General features: G+C 40.6%; 1 long non-coding RNA gene across 1 annotated transcript; it reads left to right on the top strand.

Moving 5' to 3' along the window:
• The first annotated feature begins 3,755 nt into the window (after window positions 1–3,755).
• LOC140001475 (uncharacterized) lies at window positions 3,756–9,682 on the top strand. The gene is made up of 3 exons (XR_011806709.1): window positions 3,756–3,823; window positions 8,044–8,235; window positions 9,367–9,682. It is a non-coding gene; the product is annotated as an uncharacterized lncRNA (long non-coding RNA).
• The last annotated feature ends 14,256 nt before the right edge of the window (window positions 9,683–23,938 follow it).

Raw genomic sequence — 23,938 nt, 5'->3', positions numbered from 1 at the left:
AGGCATGTAGCAGGCATTTTTATTTGATGAAAGAAAACACTGTTGTGGCACTATGTGACTCTGGTAGATGGAGAAATGTAGTAAATGGTAGCCAAATAAAACTCAAGTTTTAACATTCTTCAGACTGCCATGTAGCAGGATTAGGTGAACATGTTACAGGGGTGAAGCAACATCTGCAGATGTTGCACTGAAACTGGCCCATAGCCATCAGACAATACTTTGCAGAATGTGGTAAGACTAGTCAGTAACCTCTTGTGCTACTGGTTACTTTCAATTGATGTTAGGAAGAGGTACTGCAGCTGGCAGTGAAAAGCTTACAGGTGTGAATACATGTATGTCTTCTCCAGAAGATAGGACTTCAGAATGGAAAAGAGTTACAGGGTCTGCATTGCAGTTGTATATGAAAATTCATGTCTCTGGGCTAGTTTTCAACCAAACTTGTACTAAAATATCTGCTGGTGTAAACTTAGTTCTTAAAACCATAATTTAAAGCAAAATTGAAACAAGACATGTTGATTTTAGAACAAATGACCCAGAATTACTCTGAACTCCCACAGATCACAGTTATTTATTTTTCCAATCAAAAGACAAATGAAAAACAGATTTGCAGGATCCTGAAAGGAACTTGTAGTTATTAGACCTAGAATGGTTATTTAATATTAAATTAAAATAGCACTCTGAATTTTCCTCATTTAGAATGTATAGGAGCTTTCAAGGGAAAATTTGGACTTTGGCTGTTTAGAGAGAAAGAAGTTTGTAAAGTTGGCCATGAAATTTGTTGCCCTTTCTGGCTATTTCTGAAAACCAGCTTTACATTTGTACCAGCAGAACATTACTACAATCATGAGCAGCACAAGAAATAGTAAGATCAACTGGAGGAAGAATTAAAGATAGTAATTTGAGAATATGCAAATACTCTCTTACAGGTAAAAGGAAGGTTATTCTAGTTCTTGTTATGCCATTATTGTTACCATCTTCCTCATTGGTGCATTTTTCCTGAAGTAAAAGTCAAAAAAGAAGAGAATAAACCAGCATCCAGGCCATTTCCTCAAAGACTGCAATTTCCTTTCAACTACTTGCAAAGTTTTATGGGACCTTGCTTACCACCAAGCTTTTTGAATTAGCTTTCTGCTGTTTTCTCCAGCAGGAAGAGGATAGGGTCAGAAATGGCAGGAAAAGGACTAGATGCTTTGCAGGGTCAGGTGAAAGACCTTCCTATTACAGAAAGAAAAGGAACAGGGAGGTTTTACAGTGCCAGAGGCACAAAAGGAAAGCAGACAGCTGGAATTCACTCCAGCCAATTCCAATATAAAGTGAGGGTGCCTGAGATTGTTGTGGAGAGGGAAATAAGGGAATCAGAGGAGGGATTTGGAGTGTAGTATTCTTTAGGTCCACGTTGCACTGCATCCTCACAACTGTTTATACACTGCTATGGTGTGCAAAGAGTACATCAAAACTCAGGTAGACTCTGTTCACATAGGAATGTGCATAACTGTTGCACAATATATTGGTCAGGAGTCAAGAGTGCAATCACAACAGTAATGTTTGGAAGCCAGTAAGGAGCAGAGTACTCCAGGGGCTGACAGTGGGTCTAGTCCTGTTTAACATCTTCATTAATGATCTTGATGGTTGAGCCATGTACCCTCAGAAAATTCCCTGATGACACAAAGCTGGGGGGAGTGGTTGATTCACCAGAGGATTATTCCTCATCCAGAGGAACCTCAACAGGCTGGACAAATGGGCTGGCAGGAACATCATGAAGTTAAAGAAGTGTGAAGTCCTGCACTTGGGGAGAATTAACTCCAGGCACCAGGACATGGTGGGGGCCACCCAGCTGGAAAGCAGCTTTCCAGAAAAAGACCTGTGTGTTCATCCTTGCAGACACCAAGGTGAACATGAGCCAACAATGTGCTCTTGCTGTACAGAAGGTCAACAACCTCCTGGGCTACATTAGGAGGTTTGTTGCCAGTAGGTCAAAGAGGGTGATCTTTCCCCTCTATTCAGCACTGGTGAAGCCACACCTGGAATACTGGGTCAGTTGGAATGGAGCTTCAAATATCATCATATGCAATTGCCTGACTACTTCAGGGCTAACCAAAAATTAAAGCATATTATTAAGGGCATTTTCCAAATGCCTCTTGAATATTAACAGGCATGGGGCCTCAACCACCTCTCTAGGAAGCCTGTTCCAGTGTTTGACTACCCTCACAGTAAATAAATTTCTCCTAATATCTAGTCTGAACCCCCCCGACACAGCTTTATGCCATTCCTGTACTCCCTGTCATCAGTTACCAGGGAGAAGAGAGTGGCACCCCCTTTCCTCCTCAGGAAATTGGAGAGAGAAATGAGGTTGCCTCTTACCCTCCTTTTCTATACACTAGGCAAACAAAGTCTGTGGAGCTACTGGAGAGAGTCCAAGGGGCCATAAAGATGATGAAGGGATGGGAGTGACTCTCCTATAAGGAAAGGCTGAGACAGCTGGGACTGTTTAGCCTGGAGGAGAAGACTCAGGGAGAATCTCATCAGTAAATATAATAAATAAATGATAAATACCAGTAAAATCAGTAAAATTTACTGATAAATATCAGTAAATCTTATCAATAAATACCTGAAGGAAGAGTGCAAAGGGGATGGAGCCAGGCTCTCTTCAGTGGTGTCCAGTGACAGGACAAGTGGTAATGGGCACAAGATAAAACACAGGAAATTCCATTTGAATACCAGGAAACACTTTGTTACTGTGGGGGGTGACTGAGCACACAAACAGGTTGCCCAGAGAGGTTATGAGTGTTGTTCAGAGAGGCTGTGGGGTCTCCCTCCTTGGAGATCTTCAAATGTCACCTGAACATGGTCCTGGGAAACCTGCTCTTGGGTGGTCCTGCTTAAGCAAGGTTTGGACCAGATGCCCTCCAGAGGTACCTTACAGCCTCAACCATTCTGTGGTTCTGTGATGTAAGTCAGCCAAAGAACTCTTCCTAACTCAGCTGATTCAGTTTTTTTCCTTTGTGACTATGGGGATCATGGTCGGCATCCCTCATGGAACCTAGAAGTTACAAGAATCACTAACAGATTTACTAGGGAAAGAGGGGACAGAGGTGGGTAACAGCACATTTATCTGACAATATTCCCAACTTTATTTATGGAATATCATTAGTGTATGTAGTAGTGCACATGCTTGATTTTCTAAACTGTTTCACTTTTCCACTCTCTTCCCATGGGGAACTGCTGGACTACATGCTGCCTGTCTGTCCTGCATTTTACTCTCTGCACAACACATCTCCTTGAACATGAAAAAAAAAAAAAAAAAAAAAAAAAAGAGAGAGAGAGAGAAAGCCACTCAGTTTACTGGTAATCTCATTAATAGATTTGTGGCACGGTGTGGGTGAGAATTTCACCTCACAGCTGGCAGTGGTGTGTGACACAGTTTATTGCAGACCATACTTGAGTGTGCATGGAGCCAGCAGTCAGTGCAGCGAGGCAGTCAAGGACAGCAACAATCACTTTCCTGCATACAAGTTGTTAAAACAAGTCAAAGGCAGAACAGCATCTACAGTGACAAAGAGTGAAGAAAAGACAGGCTGCAATGAGGCACCACTGCAGACAATTATTCTTGGTGCTAAACGTTTTGGGTAAAATAAACTCATTGTCTCTGTGGAAAGGAGGGCTGCCCCATAACTAAGGTGTCATACACCTCTGAAGATCTATATGTCCCTTGTTATTCTGTCACAGACTGTCTCTGTGACCTCTGGCATGTCATTTAAGGCCAAGATTCTCACAGATTTCATACGCTGCCTTCACCGAACTCCAGTGCTGGCTGGACCATCAGGTAAAGAGTTGGTATTTTTGCAGCTTCCATGTGTAGTCTTAGCTCTAATAAAATGTGTTGGCCAGCCAGTAGGGAAGCAGAGGGTGTTTGAAAAGGCAGCACTTAAACAGAGAGCTGGGTGCAGCCTTAGATAGAAGGGACAGGTGGGAATGGGCTGCAGGTCAGCTCCGCTACTTCCCTCCACTAGGAGAGGGAAGAAGGGCCATGGGATATGGGACAACCACCTCCTGCTCCAAAAATGCCTAGCCCAATTTAACTAATAAAATACTGTCTGCATGAGGATGAAAAATATGTTTGCCTTCCTGACTATGCTTTTATAGTGAGCTAACTATGTTTATCAGCCACAGTTTTCTCTCAGATGTGCGGTGCATTGCATTGCTATTCAGAGAAACCTGTTATTTCTGTTATTATATATATACATATATATATACACACACACCAGTGGACTCTTCAATGTGCAGTGATCTTTTTCAGTTTAATAAGTAGTAACACAAGAATTATCTGCTTTTTGGATTTTAATCTGTGAAATGTGGTTGACAGAAATGCTTAGCACAGGATTTATTTTTAGTTTTATAGATATTTGATTATAGGCAAATGAAGACCATGCAATACGTCAAGGATATATGTATGATAATTATGGAGATTAAATATTTTAATTCAAGAAATTAACCCTCCTTGGTTACAAAAACCTGCAACTTTAACATTTTGATTAAGCAAAATATCCAGGTGATAAAGCTCTTAGAGTCCATTTTATATAGACAGAATAAAGTATAGGTGCTTAAGAAATAATAATAATAAAGATGCTGAGCTAGGACATCTGGATCCAGCCTTGCAAAAAAGCAGAGATTTTAAGGCAAGTTCTGTGTTAACCTCTTCTTGGGCAAACCACAAATTTCTAACCCACCTCTGGGTCTTGCTTTCCAGAAATTAGGGTACATGCTTTGACAATTAGTTTTAACAAACAAGCTTCCTATAAAACAAAACTATTCTAGTGGAAATGGACATAAAATAGCTGTAAAACTGCTGATGGGAATGTTCCTGGAGAAAAGAAACAGCGGGTGAATAAAATGTACTTCTATAGAGGTAAAACACATATGAATTAATTCAATATATGAATAATTACTATTACCAACAGCTGTGCTGTTCATAATTCCTAAAAGCTGTTTCTCAAATCAATTATTTTTAAGCAAAGTATTTTATTCTGTTCTCTCCTCACAACCGTGGTGTTAGATTATTATTTGCAAGCAAGAAGTACAGTGCACTATATGGAAGAAAAAAAAAAAAGAAAAAAAAAGAAAAAAAAACCTGTACAGAACTCGTGTGTGAACATGAAGCTATTGAATGATGATTTACGTCTGGAATAATTGCTGCCTCAAGCCCCTTTGCAGCATGCAGCTCGAATTAGAATTCCTGAGCTGGAATCCTAAGTGAAGGGCTGCATTAAGGTCTTTTTTTTTTTTTTACTCTTTTTTTTTCCTTTTTTTTTTTCTTTTTTCTTTTTTTTTTTTCTAGAGAACAAAAACCCCTGTCTCTCCCTGTCTGGACAGAATGGTACTGTCCCAGACAGAAAGGTCCCCATAGGCCAAGCTATTCATGTAGCACCAGGCTGCCGGGAGTACCAAGCTATGGCAGGGACAGGGAGGAAAAACGGGGAAGAGATTGCAGTGCCCGCATGACAATTAACATGCTACAGATTGGGCTTGCTTGTCAGTTCTGGAGAAAGAGAGAATAGGAGAAAGAGAGAAAGGAAGACAGAAAGACAGAGACAGAGATGGAGACAGTAAAAGACAGAAAAAGAAAGAGAGAAGTAGAGGAAGACAAAGAGAGACAAAAAAGCAAGAAAGGGACAAAACAACAATAAAGAAAGAGAGAAAGCAAGAGAGAAAGAGAGAGAGAAATAAAAAAAATTGGAAGGAAGGAAGGAAGGAAGGAAGGAAGGAAGGAAGGAAGGAAGGAAGGAAGGAAGGAAGGAAGGAAGGAAGGAAGGAAGGGAGTATTCAAAACCATTTGTTAAATAAATGTATAAATAAATTCACTGAGCATATGCAAGGTTCCCAGACTGATTATGTCTTTGAGTCCCGTTCTCTTTTTTTCAGGCCCGTTTTTTGCTGTTTGTCCAGATTGTTTATGAAGACCAGAATTGCACTTGCTCTTTGACCAAAAGATTCATATTAACAGATTTTAAAATCCTTAAAAGGATGGCAACACTGAAGAGAGCAGGTGTAAGCAAATTCACTGAATATTCTCCAGTGTGCCGGTAATAAAAACATTTTTCAGGGTAGCATTTCTGGGTGATATATGGGGTTTTATGTACATCACTACTAGTAAAACTAGCAAGAATAATCAATGTATATAACTGCATGCTGAAGGGGAACTGGAATGCTTAATAACCACCCTCATATTATGTTCCCTGAAAAAGCACATCATTTTTTCAACAAAAGAAAGAGATTTTTTATCATAATGGAAAATCATGTATATGAGAAGTAGCTCCTTAATTCTAATTTGGATTATTTCACAGGTATTTAAGTAAGAAAAACAGACATAACTCCTCTGTTTCTCCCCACCCCCTCACACTCTGCTATTCATGATTTTCCTGTCATGCAGACATCCCAACTCTGTTCTCTCCTTTATTATTTTTTTCCACATTTTATAGAGCACTGTATTTTCACTTTTGGTTAATGTAAATAAAGAGATCATCTTAAATTTCCTGTGATCAACAATAATTTAAAGCATCCTTATGACGGGTTTCTTATCCCTTAAAAGCTCTCCCCTTTTATAATCTTCAAGACTCACTAACCATTACTATCCTGTGTATACAATCACAATAAAAGCTTTACAGAAAGAATACCAAAATACAAAGGAAACCAAACCAACCTAAGAAAATGGACCTACTAAATAATATATATGATAAATACATGCATACATATTTACATACATTCATATAGAGATGCATCTATACATGCATATATAGAAGTTTATAAACACATTTATGTATAAAGGCTTTTCATTTTTTGTGATTGATACTTTAAACTACTGTCAGCTTCCTTGGATACCTGAGGATACTTGACAGCTCTGACTGGATGGAAGCATGTGTCAGTCCCACTTTCTCCTGTCCCTTGTAAATCTTAAAACTGTAGTAATCTTCTGCCTCCAAGGGAACCCAAATACTTTACACTGTGGCTCCTTATTTGAGATAAGGCACAGAAAACCTGGGCTTCCCTGGGAAAGACTGGGTTTCTGTACCCTGTTTCCAGGGATACTGAAGGTATTGTCTGAGCCAAAAGCAGGGGGAATCTTTAAAAATCTCTATGTGGCTCCATTATGTGAGATGGATCTGCTAAGTGAGAAAGGAAGGGTATAGGAAAATATCTGTGTGTCTCTTCAAAGGGATGGCCCTCTGAATGCAAAGAGGGATGACAAGGTGGACCACAGAGCTGCGAACATGTATCTTGAATGCAGAAAAGCACACCTGTAACTATAACACTGTGATGCATATATGCGAATTTGTAAACAGGAAGATCATGAAAGACAGGTACACTTTTCCTAGGAAGATTCCATTATTCCATTACATCTGCCAAGTATCACCTAACATACAGATCTTCCTTCTGTAGGACTAAGAATAATGACTGCATCTTGGAGTCCTTTCTAACTTTATGAATATAAGGGCAAAGAAGAGGGAAGATCTTAGCCCCTTTGTCGTTCTATAGTCTTTGAACAGTATTGAAGTCCTCACTGCTTTTCTGTGTCCACCTCATAAGCAATCCAGGTTGTTCTGTACCTGTATAACCTGTTGTACGGAAGTGTTTAATCAGCCATTATTCCACCTTTTTTTTTTCTTTTTTGTTTTTCTTTTTTCTGCCATTTAATTTGTTGATTCCAAGTCATTCATAAATTTTTTAACAGAGAATCTATGCTGAAAATTGACCAGTCAGAGACAAGCAATTCTCATTAATCCTCATTAATGTTTTCTCCCTATGTCCTATGATCCCAGCTGTTTTGTTCACTCATTTCATATATACATATTTTGCAAAGTGCTAATTTTTAATCAGAATATTGTGCATTACTAAATTGAACTCCCAAGAAACGAGATAAATTATATTATGACAATTCAGTTATCTGTACCAGCTAGACTAGAAATTCTATCAAAGAATATCATCTTGTCAATATCAGGCATATCATGTGTTAATGAGTATCACATACACTAATTCTTTTATTTTTAGGCTATACCTTTTCCCCCAAACTTCTGTGGACACAAAGAACAGATTCTTTCCTTCTTCACAACATCTGCTCTGCATATGTGAAGTCTAGTCCCTCTCTGTATGGGTGAGGGATGGCTAACTCAACTGAGGATCCAATTGGAGGTTTTTTATCCATAAGATTGCCACAACAGCCTACTGACACTTCCGCTACCAGTAAGTTTTTCTTCACAAAAGCGTTTTCTTATATCTTAACACCTTTTAAGAAATTAAGTCAATTAAAGTAGCACAAAGAAATGGGTTATATGTTAAACTTGTGGAGGAAATATTTTGATATGGTTCCTCCCTTCCAAATTACCTCTCATCTTCCTCTTTTCTTTTCATCCTCCTCCAAGCAATATGATACACAATAGATGAAATAGACGAGTAGGTTCTTTGTGACTCAGAACCTGCCTAAGAGAAAAATGAAAACGTCTGCTTTAATTTTCTCTGGGAATATACTGACTCAGCACAAACTCATACCTGTTCTCCTGACTGGCCTGACCGAGCACTGGCTCCTCACAAAGCCAATGCTACTATCCTACCTCCCAGACTGAGTTAGAAGTTGTTGGCATTGCACTGGATTTCCTAATTACAGGCTTTGTAACACTGCCTACAGTGACAGAAATTGGCTAATATTTTGTCATGCTGTATGTAACATGTCTGCAGAAGAATCCGAGGTACAATTTGTCATAGCCAGACTGATTAAACATGGGCACTTTCAGGGCAGCCTCATCCATCTTCCATGGAAACTTGATGGTCATAAAACACATTGACAAGTGTGGGATACGATATACATGTACATGAAGAAAGCTTTTCATTGCAACCAAATTATATTCCTTTAGCTGAAAACAGAAATTTTGATATTTACAGTCAAAAGTCCATATTCACATCTTCCATGTTACATCTGGAAATATCTCTAATGGAAAATGGCATAGTGTAGGTTAGATTCAGTATCTGATACAATATTCTCACTGATGGTGGTTAAGGGTAAATAAAAATCTCTTTTTAAGATCTTTGAACTTTTCACTGCCCAGCTTGAAACAACAGGGATAGGATCACCCAGCATTTTATTTACCACCATACCCCTAATCGCCAGAGGCACCACTTAGTAGTAAGACAACTTTGGAAAACTAATTATAGGTGATGTGACAAGACTAACCCCTAGTGAATTGTATGCATCCCCTAGGACATAATAATTTAGTACTATAGCAGACTATTCTGTACTAATTGTCTTTAATCTAAGTACTATTAGGGGCAGCATGATGTCTGTCATCCCTGAAAAGAATATTCTCTACCTTCTTTCAGATTCTGCAGCAGGTTGGTCTGAGACTGCTGTCCCATGGCTGTGCAATGAAATCCCTTACTACTGTGGTATCAGTCCATCCATTAAAAAGTGCTACAGAATTTGCACCCCAGATGTTTTTAGATTCATGCAGCACCAACCACTTGAAAAAAATTTCCTCTGAAGACTGCTATCAGCACAGAAACAACTGTAGCTTAATCACGGTTTTATTTGAAAAAGAAGAACACATATTTACTTTGATAATATTTTTGAGTTCCTGAAGGCCAGATCCTGTTCCCACTGGTATCTGTGGCAAAACTCCCATTAACTTCAATGGCAACAAAAGCAGTCACTTAGTTTGCATAATCTGCAGAAAGTAAATATTTTAACAATTATTATCTGTGTTATTTAAGTAGCTAATAAAAATGTGCATTTAAAACTGTTTCATATTCAGTTAAGCTGGCAAAAAAAAGTGACTTTCAAATAGGACAAAATATAGGACAAATGCATTTTGTAGATGAAGACTCAATAAAGAAGGTTGATTTTTTTTCTGCTTCTCCTTCCTCATAGTAAAGTACACGCTTTTTATAATATCAGAGAAATATAGTTGTGAACACTGAAAACAAGATATTCTTATTATGGACATAAAAAGGTACATAATAACTTCAAGTCCTGAAATTTTCCCCTACAACACATGCATATATGTTTCTATATGGAAAAGGTAAATTGACAAACTATTCTTCAAAAGCCATCTCAGCCCAGTTGCAAATATGCTATTTATCCATTAAAGAATGTTGCTATAGTTACAATATCTATTGCAAAAAATAGTCTGGTAATATGAGAGAGTAGATGAAGAATGCAGAACAAACAAGCTTTCATATTTCTAGTGCTTGTATTTTTATACTTGTACATGAAAGTTAAAAACGTATAGTTAGACCCCCCTTTAATGCTGCCTCTGTTTTGAATTAAAGCCTTAGAACAGTACCTTTGTACTCAGTGGACCTATTTTCTTGTACATCTAGTGTTACAGGACCTAACATCCATGGCTCAAATAGAGATTCTAGTATAAGAGTTTAACCAAAATTTTCACTGTAGGAATTTTATAAGTGATCACATAGACGAAATATAGAAACATCAAGATTTGACTTAAGTCATCCCAGTTCTCATTTGAAAAATCAAAACATTTGATGAACAAATGTACCAACATTTTTTTACTGATAAACAGCAAAACAGGTGATTCCACAATGTCAATTTTACAAGGCCAATTTTCAGCCCAGAACTACACCAAGCTTTGTTTTGCATGTAGACTTACTAGAACTATTTGATCTCCCCACCTTAAATTAACTTTGAAGAAATCTTTTAACTATACAGAAGAGTACCTACACCACAACACAATTGATTCGTCTTATGGTAGTTTTGCACTGGAACTAAAATGCCTACTGTGGTTACATCTAAGCAATGTGTAGGTAGGTCCAGTGGTTTGCCAAACTCCTGTCAACCTTAAGATCTCTTGCATAAAGAGAAAATGCTGTGTTATTTTTGTTTGTTTTGCTTTTTCTTTTTTCTTAAAGAAAATAATCCAAAAGTAATAATTCCTATCTAAAAAATTGCATAATTGGACTCAGTTCCTTTTACAGCTTCTGGCATAGAATCTGCAGAGTCAACACCATTTAAAATAAAACTATAACTTGGTTCTTCTTCCAAATGAAACACTCATGATATGAGAGTTATTGGACTTAACTTAGAAGGTGCTTGTGCTAGCATTAAGCTCTGGACTAACTCCAGAGAAGTCAGTGTTGTTAGAGCAGTCTTAAAACCAATTCAATATCAACGGCATTTTTCTCTATATAGAGTTTTTTACAGTCATTCTGTTTATCAGCCAAAAAAAATGATTAAGACCTTGTTGCTCTCAAAGTTATCTTGAGTACTTAGCCCCTTACCAGCTAAAGAGAAAAAATAGAAGGCAGGAAGGTAACACTTCTCTTTTGGAAACAAACAAACAAACAAACAAACAAAAAACCACTAAAATTTAATCCAGAAAAGGTTACGACACTCTCTACTGGAATGTCAACTGCATAAGTAAGCACAGAGGGTATCTGATTTTCAAATACCATAGCTTATGGCTCTGAAATAAAAACAAACAAACAAATAAATAAAAATAATAATAATAAAAAAAAAAAAAACGAGGAGCGGCTGAGGGAGCTGGGCTTGTTCAGCCTGGAGAAAAGGAGGCTCAAGGGCGACCTTATTGCTCTCTACAGATACCTCAAAGGAGGCTGTAGCGTGGTGGGGGTTGGTCTGTTCTCCCACGTGCCTGGTGACAGGACGAGGGGGGATGTGCTTAAGTTGCGCCAGGGGAGTTTTAGGTTGGATGTTAGGAAGAACTTCTTTACTGAAAGGGTTGTTAGACATTGGAACAGGCTGCCCAGGGAAGTGGTGGAGTCACCATCCCTGGAAGTCTTTAAAAGATGTTTAGATGTAGAGCTTAGGGATATGGTTTAGTGGGGCCTGTTAGTGTTAGGTCAGAGGTTGGACTCGATGATCTTGAGGTCTCTTCCAACCTAGAAATTCTGTGATTCTGTGTGATTCTGTGAAATTAATTAATTAAAAAGGAAAAAAAAAAAAAAAACAAACAAACAAACAAACAAACAAACAAAAAAAAACTCCTAAAGTGAGATTGTGTCCATATTATCAGATAATTTAGTGTCACAGTTCATCCCATGGTCCCTGACTGTCACACTGCATAAATGTCAGTCCCTTTGTGGCCCCTGTCTTGGAGAGATCCAGCTTAGTTCCCTCACACATAAAGTCCAGGTCGGGTTCTTGTTTTCCTCAAACTCTACTTCTGGTAGGTATTAGGGACAAAAGTGCACAGGAGGTGACCCTTGGCAAATGTTAGGTAGTGAGAATGCAGCAGTGTGCTGTAGAAAAGGAGAAATTTGCAATACTGGGAATACATGCCTCTTTGCAGCCCTTGTTTTGGAGGTATGACCATTTGCTGGAGCAAATGCATTTAACAGTACAAATGTGGGCTGCTGCTTATACAGAATTTACTTTCTCAAGTCTGAGACTTATGCAGATTGCTACCTTAGCCACAGACAGCTCACAAGCACCACCTTTTTGCTAGCAGTTTTGTTTGAGTTCAGATAATGTGACTATCCAAATCTGCTCAGATTCTGCCAAAGCTTGAATCACAGCCCTTCCTTCCCCCTGCCCCTGTCGTCCCCCCCATATCATCAGCGAGGCCCAATTCATAACTATGCCAAGTGCAATGGCTTTGGCAGAAAGAACAGCAGCTGCTCTTACTGGGGAGTTCAACTGGTTGTACCTGCCTCTTAGCTGCGTGGCCAGAGCATTTGGACAGGAAGAAAGGTGCCTTTGGTTTCAGATGGAGGTGCTCTAATCATGAAGAACGAGGTTTAGATACAGAAATGTTCCACCATTGCTGCTACCAAGGCTGTGTCTATCATGCCCCTGAGAACAGGACAGAGAAAACCAGAAGTACGGTAAGATCTCAAGACATTCACTTGACTCATCCCAACATAATGTTATGCATTTTAGCTGTCAGTTGTATAATGAAAAATGCATAATCAGTCTTTAGGTCAAGGTCAAGAGGAAGAGTAAACCACTTTGGAGGCATTTTGTGTAGGAAATAACTTGTCTGCAGAATGGGACAGGCAGTTCTCACTAGCAAATACATTGAAAGAAGAGTATTGTGTAGGATGGTGAGCCATTAGCCAAAGATGTTAAATTCTTAAGTCTAAGTTTGGATTTGATTCTAGGGATTGGAAAAGTTTGTTAAAATTTTATTTGAGGAAGTCAGCATAGTCTATAAAGCCCCAGCCAACCAGTTAGCTTGATCTTACATTACCCTATTGCATTTGCAGTTGGATCATATTGTGGAGCGCTGTATGGAGGTCCATCAACAATCAGCAGTGGAACTAGGGGTGAGTTTGTTTAGCTTGAACATCATATTCTGCCAATATATCTCCAAAGCTTTTGGAAGAAATGTGGATGTCTCTCTTTGCGGACCTCCTCCAATGGCCAGTTTCTCCATCACATTCTTTGGTATTCTAAAGTTGCTGGATAGAAGGAAAAAATTGTGAGATAAAATGAAAGTAGCTATAAATGCTCTTAAACTTTCGCTGCTGTTTCTGCTGTTTGACTGGCAGAGTGCTAGGTAAATTTGTCCTCACATAAGACAATCTTTTTGTTCTCTCCTTAAAATCTGAATTCACCAAAGTCAAATCACCAACAAACCTGAATGATGGCACACCTTGCCAAGCTATTCAGGATAAACTTCAAAGCTCCTGGTAGGCTTTGTCACAGGTGTGATATAAACTAAATATATATGAATATTCCCACACCACACACATGTTGAGCGCTTCACCTCCTACTGATCCAGAAACTACCCAAAGGACACCTTATTTCATCTTGAAATTAGTCATTTAGTCATTTAGTATTGTTTTAACCTGCACTTACAACATTTCAACATATCTAGAACCCATATGCTAGAATTTTAAAGTAATTTCAAATGTTTGTTTGTTTTTAAAATAAAAGCTAATGTTAGGCAATGTACTAATAATTCTGTCAACTTCATATACCATGTGTTCCTGCACTTAACGGTTGCTTATTTTGAATAAAGAGATAAATGCCAATACAGTAGTTCTCCTCTAAACGGAACACAAAAACAAGTAACAGTGGTGCTGCTGTGCAAGCTAATTTACATTCCCTGCTCCTAGGGGGAAGACTGTCAGTGGTAGCAGCTAGCACTGACATTAGTGGACTACTGTGTGGCCCAGCTTACTTCCAGTCCCCTTCCTTCAGCCTTCATCCTGGGTTGTGACAACGGGATGGCTGGGGAGCTGGTGCTCTCTCTTACTTTCAACTATTTCCAGAACCCCTGTGTTTGGACATGTGCTTTTTGGCTTTTAGCCCTATGATGACTGGTGTACTACTAATAGTGTCAGAAAGTAGACTCACATGCTTCCCTTCTTTTCAGCTCAAGGAGCATTAAATGATTCCGTTTGACAAGCTTGAACAAAAATATTTAAGAGCAGTCAAAGAAATTAAGCTTAAATTGCAGAAAACAGGGGAAAAGAAAAATGAATAGCTAACAGCTGAACCTTCAACTGGATGCTTGAAGCTTCCTGAAAAAATAATAATAAATAATAATTTTTAAAAAGCTTCATAAAGATTGATTATCTATGATGTACTTTATTTCCATTTCTCTAAAAGAGATTAAAAGAAAAAGTTTTCCAATCCATGAAAAAGTAGTTTTCCATTCAAATGTTGTCATTAGTTTCCCACAGAATATCAATAAAACCCTTACTTGGTTTACATGAGCTAAGTAAAAATTAAAGCTATTTGAACATTGACGTATAAAAAGGCTATCTCTTCAGACAAGTGATCTGGGTAATACCCTCTCTGCTAACCATTTACTACCAAAAATCTTTTCAAAGAAATCTGTTATTTAAACATACAGCGAATCCTCCTTTGGTGGTCAGATCCTTAAGGAACCTGCCCAGTGATTTTCATTAGATGGTCTCTTCTCTTTCCTTTATAAGCAAGCAGCCTTACCGGTGTTCCTTTTAGATAAGCTCCCTGCTGCTAATTGTCCCTTCCAAAAGTCAGAGACTGCTGTAGAGGTATAAAGGTTTACCCCTATCCAGCAATGGTCAGTAACAGGGTTGTTTTCATTCCATTCAGAAACTGGAACCAACACACGGGCACCCATTTCAACCTCAACCTCATGGTGAACTAATTTTCAATTGTATCTAAATCACTATATAGCATTATGGCTAAGCTCTACCGGGTTAATCAGGCTTCTACACCGCACTGCAGTTCTCTTGATATGTATACTGAAGGGTGGAGAAAGCGGGTGATACTGGGCTTCTGCTTCTGAGTCAGACGAAAGGAGATTTTCCTATCCATCCCCTCTTGGCTCTGTGGGCTATTCACACAGACCTATTGTAACACTAGAGTCTCTCTGATTATTCTAGCAAATGTTTTTCATGAGCTTGAAACGGCCATTGGTTTTCAAGTCATTGTGTTAGGACAGCACTGCAGTTTAGCAGGACTTTGTTATTGCCATGAAAGTGTGGGAACATCAGGAAGATCAGAACAAAGGCGGATTTAGAACAGACTGCGGATATAAAAATCTATTAAAGACTTTCTCTCTCTTTTTTCTTCAGAGTGAAAAATCAATAAAGTGGTATAAGCCAGATAGCATGAAATGTACAACTTCTAGACCACCGTGGATTTATGCTCAAAGTGACCTTGACCTGTATACATCTATTCTGCAATTTCCTATCATTAATTTATTATGTACCACTCCTAACCACACAGAAAACAAAAGAAAACAAAACCAAAACACACAAAACTTCAGGGCTGGATGTGTTTTCTTTTCCTTTCTTCTCCTTTCTTTTAAAGAAGCAGACTTAGCACCAAGTAAAAGAATGTAAGTTATTATTTACAACAAAGGGGGAAATATTTTTTTTTACAACCCATAGTCTGACTAAATAGCAACGGTAATGATTTACTATCTAGGAGCTGGCTGCAGAATACATTTAGGAATCATATGAGTCTGTACTTTCTGAAAATGTTATTACTGTCTGTACTTTTCTACCTTTAGACTCACACTGTTTTCTCTAATATTTTCATGTGCATATGATCATAATGAGAACGGGAAAAAGGAAATGTGAAAATAGTTTCCCAACCACATTTAGTTATTTTAAAAGAACTAAACACATCATAGTCTCAATCATAGGTCTGTTTACCATATAAACTGCAATTGGAGGAAGATAACTTCATTTTACGTGGTCCAGGTAAGAGAGAAAACTAACTGTGCAATTCAGGTCATAATGGAGATGCTGTTGAGTCTGAAGTAGACCTTGATAAGCATTTCAGTGCTGGCTATAATGAGCAGACTTTTAATGAACTTATGGAAAGAAAAACTGGAAAATTCTCTTTCTCTTACTTCTAGTCAAGCTGTTTCTATGGCTGTAACGACATAGACAAGATCCAGTTTGTACAAATGCTGCCTAAAAGTCATCTGATGGCCAGGCAGTATTCCAGTCCATTTCTTTCCAGGGTGTATCTAGCCCTGTGAGCACCTCATTTCATTAGGATTCTACTTTGCCTGTTTGGGGCATTTTGGGCAGGTGAGTCCTGTCCTCTCAGCAATATGTCTGTTGTGGGACAGTTTTAGTCAGCCATGAGACTGTTTTTTTCTTGAAGACACCTCCAGGTGACTGAAATCATCTAATCTAAATCTCCCTTGGCACAACTTGTGGTCATTTCCTCTAGTCCTATCATTAGTTATCTGGGAGAAGAGGCCGACCCCATCCTCATCACAACCTCCCTTAAGGAAGGTGTAGAGTGGATATAGGTGATATTGATACAGATAGATGTTGAAGGTGAGGGCAGGATATCATGGCTTTCTGTTGATCAGGCAGCCAGAAGAGATACCAGGACATGCTATACTGCATCCTGGGCAGTTCTTCATCAACCAAAGAGGTAGATGCCTAACTGGATCTGGACTGGATCACCCTCTTGAGCTCTCTGAGTTCCTTGCAAAAGTGTTATCAGAGAAATGCCCTGTTGAGGGACAAATTTGCACTTCGCCTTTTTGAGACACCGGAGGATATAGGCAATTCAGTTCTTCCATATCAGATGCTTCCTTGCCCTCCCCCCCACCATCCACCCTCTCCCAGGGACACCTGTCTGAGATGAGGCAATGCCTAAATGAGGTTGCCTGGATTATCACCCTGATCAGGTTATTCCGCTAAATACACTGCCATGATCTTACAAGAGCTCCAGTTCAATTTGAATATCAAAAAGTCTTGACATTATTGTGTCACCATTAGGGTGACAGAAGCTGGTAATTATCAAAATCGAGTTTCTATTTCAAGCATGAGAACTAAAAGTAACTGCTGGTTTGTTTTTTTGTGTGTGTGTGTGATTTTTGTTTGTTTGTTTGTTTGTTTTTAATAGCATTTTAAGCAGGTACTACAAAATACAAAGAAAGACACTTATGTTAAGCCTATTACTTCTCAGAACAAGTTTTCAAAGAGCACCTCCAAAAATAGTTGCCTGTTATTGATCCTCTGCTCTGCAGATGGGACACTGACTGGGAAAATTTCCCCCTGCACAGGTGCTGCAGCACCTCAGATACTTGGGTGCAGAGTGTTGTGAGCTACAGCCAGCCTCAAGTATCCGTCAGTTCTTAAAATCCCCAAACCTGATTGGAGGTTTGCCCTCCATTTCCAGAGGAGCAGGATCACGCTCTCTGAGGGCACCTGAGAGCTGCTCTGCAGCTCATGTACAAAGTGAGCACATTCACACAGAGCCCAGTCACTCCTATTCAGTGCCCAGCACCAAACCCCAGGGAAGTTGTTTCTAGGTCAGTTTCTTGTACCGTTGTTCCAAAGTCCTGGCCAGGAATACGGAGGGGACAGACTCGAGACTTTCGGATGTTTTCAAATTCCCCTCCACTCTTGCATGCAGGTTAAAATCCACAGGGTTTTACCCCATGAACCAGCCTTCTGCTGCAATTTTGATTGGTGTTCCCTTCACTTTGGAGATATAAAATCATGCACACTTTCTGCTTTTTTGATTCAGATGTAAGCAGCATGTAAAAAAAAAAAAAAAGATGGTGCTTCTTTCTGCCTGACCCAAATGCAACTTTGCAGGAAGAGCAGCAGCATGCCCACACTGCTTATATTGTCATGCCAGAAGAATTAATGTCACAAACTAGTTTTCTTCAAAGCTAACCACATGCAAAAGCTGGGCTGCTTTGGCTGACTGGAGACAACAGGTATAAATAACCTCCTGTGCCCTAGAAAGCAAGAGCTGGGAAAGGATCCTTGAGTTGTTTTCTGCACATCAGCCTATGAGCTCGGGGTGTTTTAATGCTCTGTTGATGCCACAGGAGCCGATAGAAGCAGGGACAGATTACACTGAGAAGGAGGTAAACAAGTTGTTTACAACTCAGCGGGGCTGCAGCGTATCCTTCTTACATCGGCTGAAAGGCAATGAGAGCATTGGACACTGGGCGGCTGATGGGAAAGGATCCCCGGAGCTGCCAAGCTCTGGCTCCAGAAATGTCTGTGGGGCTTCAATAACAGGAAATCACGTGTGCTGTCATTATCAGCTGCTGAGCGAGACAGATGCACCCAGATCAATATCAGTGTCCGATATCAAAGAGCTATTGTGGCGGTACCGAGCGGTTTGAAATAAGGAGAACAACAAAACTATTTTAAATGATTAGGGCTAGCAAAAATCCCCAGACTTTCTCCTTTCTGTTTTGTTTTTGTTTTCAGAGGCAGTGGATTCATCACCGTTAAAGGAACTGAAAGTCCTCTCTGCCCAAAGTAGTTTTGACCATTATTGATTTAATTAAACTCTGTTTGCTTAAGACTGCAGTGGGAAAGGGCTGCAAATCAGCACTCTTCCTGATCTCTCCTAATACGAGAGTATCTGTTCACTCAGCTTGGGAATCAGCATGTCCTTTAGCACAGCTGAAAAGGGACTAAGCTTCTCTTATTATGCTGTCTAAAAATACAATGCAGGAACAAAGCAAAACATCTTCAGGGCTTTTCTTCAAAGCCGGACCTGGTGAGCAGAGAAATCCTGCACATGGACATGTGTGCTCCCTGTGCTGACATCCCTATGCTCCCCCCAAGCTGAGGGGGTCTTGGTTGCACTGGCATTATGTGTCAAGGCTGACTTCTGCAGTGGGCTTTCTGTTTCTCGTCATTTGTGTTGTCAAATAAAATATGACTGTAAAGAAGCATGCTATCTTAGCTTTGTACAAATTATATACCAAGGGATGAATTCTGTTTTACGCAAAGATATATTTCTCTGGATATTTGAAGATTTTATTTAATTATTATTATTTATTTTTTATTATTTTTAACAGCTGGTATGTTAGGGTATTTCTGAAGGATCATTTTCTCATATGCCCTTAAAAACACTGCAAGCTGTTGCAGAGAATTCCGTAGTTTTGGGGCCAGGAACAGAAATCCACAGGTAGAAGTAGGGAGCTTATTTCGCAGCCCACACATAGATACTTCTGTTATGCAAGGACAGCCCTGGCAGAAGGATTCCTAGGAAGTTCTGGCCCCTCATATTTCAGATAGGGAAGAATTTGTGACGTATGAGAAATGCACCAAGGTGAATCACGTGTTTCTTTCCATTGCTTCAGCTGGGTGACTGCTGTGCTACTGGTACCTCAGAAAAGAGCCAGCAGTTAAAACAGATATTTGTCTTCTGCCAGTTCTGCGGGTGGCTCATCTGTTTGCATTATGCACTCTAGCTTGTAATTGCATTGCTGTATATTTGCATGTGTGTGTAAACTGCTCGCATAATCCCGCATATCCTGATAAAAGCACTGTATAAAGATGAGGAGGCACAGTCTGCACGGTACCCCACACATACATTTCTCTTAAGTGCAAGTCAGGTACTTGATAAGCAGATTTGCATCAGGAAAAGGTCGAGCTCTGGCATCATTCCGGGCTGGGGAGAGGCACTGAGGGCAGCGTTCCTCCTTCCGCAAGGAAATGGTTAAGGCGAGCTGTTTTCCTGCTGCCAGCGCTGCTCCTGCTCCGGGGGCCGGGCGGAGGCAGCCCCGGAGGACCGCTCTTGCCTTCCACGATAAGACAGCCGAGCCCTCACCGCGATCCCCTTGGGTCCCCGAAAGGGGACGGGCAGAAGCGAGCAAACACCGCCGAGAACGAATGGGGGCAGAGGCGGCGGCCGGAGCAGCGCCGGGGCCCGTAGTAAACAAGGCGTCGCGCCGCCTCCCGCAGCCCCGCCGCCCCACCGCGGCCAGCGGGCCCAAGGGGTGCCTGCCCCCGGGCAGGGGTGCGCAGGCCTGTTTCAGCAACACTCTGACAGACCTGCTTTCCTCTGGCAGATCTGCCCGTAATTCAATGAAGGCGGCAGAGGGGAGAGAAGAGAAGCTGCTGAAAGAATTGTGCGGTGCAGAAGTAGGAGGAGGAGGTGGGTTAGGTCGTGCAGGCCGTGGCCAGCAAAGGTTGCTCCCAGGAGGATGAAGCTGAGTGCAGTGTGGATCAGCTTTGTACCCGTGTCTTGGGCTCCCTATTGGGGATAGTCCTTTTTCAGTGCAAGTTTGGCATTGCTTTTCGGTCACAGGAAACCTTGATCCAAAGTCTTTGTGGCATACGCTGGCACAGCTTCCCTACACTGTAGTAGCCATCTACCCCAGGCAAAATGTAGTCCCCTCTCCTTTTCTGATTCTTTTTAGGACATGAAGTCTTACACTCTGCAATACAGAAATGTTCTGCAAGGTCACTCACACGAAATGTAATAAAGCAAGCTTCCTGTTTCCCAGAAGAAGATTATGTCTGAGTTTCTCTTTTTCCCTCTTTTTACTCAAATTGCTATGTGCAATGTGTTCACTTTGGCAGGGTTCAACTGTGAAAGTCGCACCTGGGTCCTGGCTTCTCTCTCATGATATCGGTTTTCAGACTATTACAACATGTGTTTCAGTCTGTGAAGCTGATATTCCAGGGCTTCTGTGACCTTCCTAAATATTGTAATAGCTACTGGCCACCAAGTGACCCTGTCATTCCCTGGGTGCTTAGATAGGTATATCCAGGCTGACCTTCAGCCTGCATCCTGTCTTGCTGACTACTCTCTTATGTCTTCATCTAGGAGGTCAGAGATCAGAAGGGAGCCAGCCAAACTGGCCAAGGGGCAACCCTCACCATGGTGCAGAATAGCTGGAATGCCCTGAGTGGGCCAAAGAAAGTTGGAGGAAGAGGTGGAGAATAACAGCTGAAATCCTGGGGTTGCTGAAAGTCCCTGCACCTCAGCTGAAGCAATTTCATGGCTGTAGTTACACCCGCATTACCAGACCTCAGAGCACTTCCACATTTATGAGCCAGCCTGTGTGCTCTGGCCATATCCTAACTCTGCATCAAAGCTAGGTCTGCACACCAGCCTTCTCCAGCCTCTCCTGCATGTCTGTGGAAATGAAACCTTGTAGGTGAGGGCTGGCCAGGAATGGCAGCGCTTTCCTGATGGCACTCACCCACCACCACAGAATGAGTCTGAATGAGTCTTTACTTTTGTCCCTTATGATCCAGTGGAAAGGCAAATAGATTAGCATAGGTCATTGGCTGTTTAGGGCTGTTAGACTTCAGAGAAAGAGTGCTTACAGACTCAGGAGCAGGTAGGAGGTAGTTTAAAGAATCTGCTTTTTAACAGCTTTCAGTTATCGGTTTCTGCCTCCCATCTGAGACAGTGTGTGACTGTGTACTAATTAATGTGGTAAGATTGGGCCAAACATGCAATACAAACATGCAAAAGCCATTGAGAGAGAATTGTGCAAAACTTTTATTTTTTATTTTTTTATTTATTTTTTTTTTCAAAGATTTAAAGCCTGTATCTTCAGCAGAGAAGGGAATTTTGAGAAAGCATGAATAGATGATAAAGAACACTCCTCTACCATTTGAGATAAGGTCAATACCCTTTGCTGTTTGTACATTAACATTATAGTACCTATGGTAGTCAGCAGAACATTTCTGATTTAATCCAAGTACAACAGTAAACATACACTATAGGTAGTATGTTAGAGTATTTTACTTGTGTGATAAGTTTTGCACTTCTGAAACTAAATATAAACTAAATATATATTTTAATCTAATAATGTTTGCAAATGAGATAACCACATTGGGAATATTTTACCAGGGAGATGGAATATGAATTAAACAGTTAGGGAAGGAACAGTAGCCAGCAGACTAACTGTAAATGCTAGTTCATAGTATGAGATCTATGGAGTACAAAGAGAAGGTGGGAGAGAAGCAAGAATATTTCCAATGAGTAAATAAAAGAACCAGGAGGAGATAGCACAGGAGTCCAGACTGCAGGAAGGCTATGATGAAGCAACTCCTCATAGCAGCAAGGTGTTTGAATATGTAGGCAATTTCTTCAACAAGAGACTTCTTGGGAAGAACAACTGGAAAGCGGGTAGAAGGCAAGAGACAGGATGGCCTGAACCCTGTTAGAAGATGAAAAACAGAAAATTGAGGCAAGAACAGCAAACAGCAAGGGGAAGTCAGCACACCAGAACATGCAAAGCAACAATGGAGTTAGAAAAGGAGCTGAAGAACAGATGAAGAGGAGGAAAGCTGTGAGAGCAGGTCTATGTTGAACTTCTCGGTGAGAAGTTACCGAGGTCCAATCAGAGAGAACAAGCCAAGAATGAGAAGGCTGAAGGCAAGGAAACAGAGAGGCTGGAACAAGGCAATGGGGATTAGATACTGTGGTTGTAGGTGAAATGATAAAATAGTATTACTACAGCAGAAGAGGAAGTGCAAAAGCATTTCTAATGGAAGAAATTATCTCGTGTTGAACTTTACAATGTTCTTCCAGTGGCTCAGTGTCTAGCAGAAGAGAAAATGGGTATGCTGATATTTCCTGTAAGTTTTGTTCTGGATGTCAATTTAACTTAAATAAAATAAAGGATTGGACAGATAAATATATTTGTGTCTTTTTACAGCCATTTTGTCTATTAAAAGACTGACTTCAGCCCTTTAAATATCTGTTTGTAACAGCACTAATGAATTCCAGGGTCCTTCTAAGTAGCTGCTACTATGTAATGGCTCTTGCAGGCATCTGCTCAAACTGTATCCAATTAAAAAAATAAATCTAGGAACAAACTGCTCCCAGTTTCAGCTGGCTGAGAAGTATGAATTCTACTTTCATAAATGGCTTATTCCCTTTCTCAGTTCTGATTAGGGCTATTGGGCCAGGAAAACTGCATCGCGTAACTTTCAACTCATATAACCTTCAAATTTATCTAACCTTGTTATCTGCAAATAGAATTAGATCAACAACATCAAGACAGCAAACAAAACAAGACAAAGCACCTCAGAAACCTACAATGTGGTAACAGATCTTATTCTGAAATACTATCAGTAGTTTTGGGGAGTTAAGCATGTCACATTTCATCTTTTTGGGGGGATAAACCTTATTGACTGCTGCCAGGGTTAACGGATGTCTTGTTTTCAGTAAGTGCAAAACAAATACTAAATCTCTGTGCCCGGTGATTTCTCCTACCTTGTGCGATCTGCAAAAAGAACTTAAAAACTTCTCTCACTTCCAAGCCATTCAGTATGAGGGCTGTTAGCAGCAGTACAGGACAGTGCGAGGTGTGGAGCTTTAATAGTGGCATTATGGTAGCACTTTTGGCACCAGACGGAGTATCACTCAGAAACATGCTATGTCTCTGTTTTATCCTCCAACCTCCCTGTGCTTTGCAGGAGTAAACACTGCTGCACAAGCGGCAGCGAGTGCTGGGTTTGAACTGGTGAATTTTGGGGGACCAGCTGGCTGTGTAGGTGTGCTACCCAGCAGGGGCCTGCACCCAGCTGCTGGATCCCAGCTGGAGCCAGGCTGGAGCCCACTCTGGGGCGGCTGCGAGGGGCCTGGGCAGAGAGGGAGCACTCCTGGCTCCCGCTGCAAAACACAGCCTTATACGGCAGCGAGCCTGGCTCTCAGGGATGTGGGTATCTCTAAACACTGCGCTTTCTTTAAAAGGTTAGCTGGGAAAAAATGTTCCCGCTT

This window comes from Anas platyrhynchos, chromosome 1 (assembly GCF_047663525.1).
Source record: "Anas platyrhynchos isolate ZD024472 breed Pekin duck chromosome 1, IASCAAS_PekinDuck_T2T, whole genome shotgun sequence".
Lineage (NCBI taxonomy): Eukaryota > Metazoa > Chordata > Aves > Anseriformes > Anatidae > Anas > Anas platyrhynchos.
The sequence above is the reverse complement of the archived record's forward strand: the minus strand, read 5'-3'. Positions and strand labels throughout refer to the sequence as shown.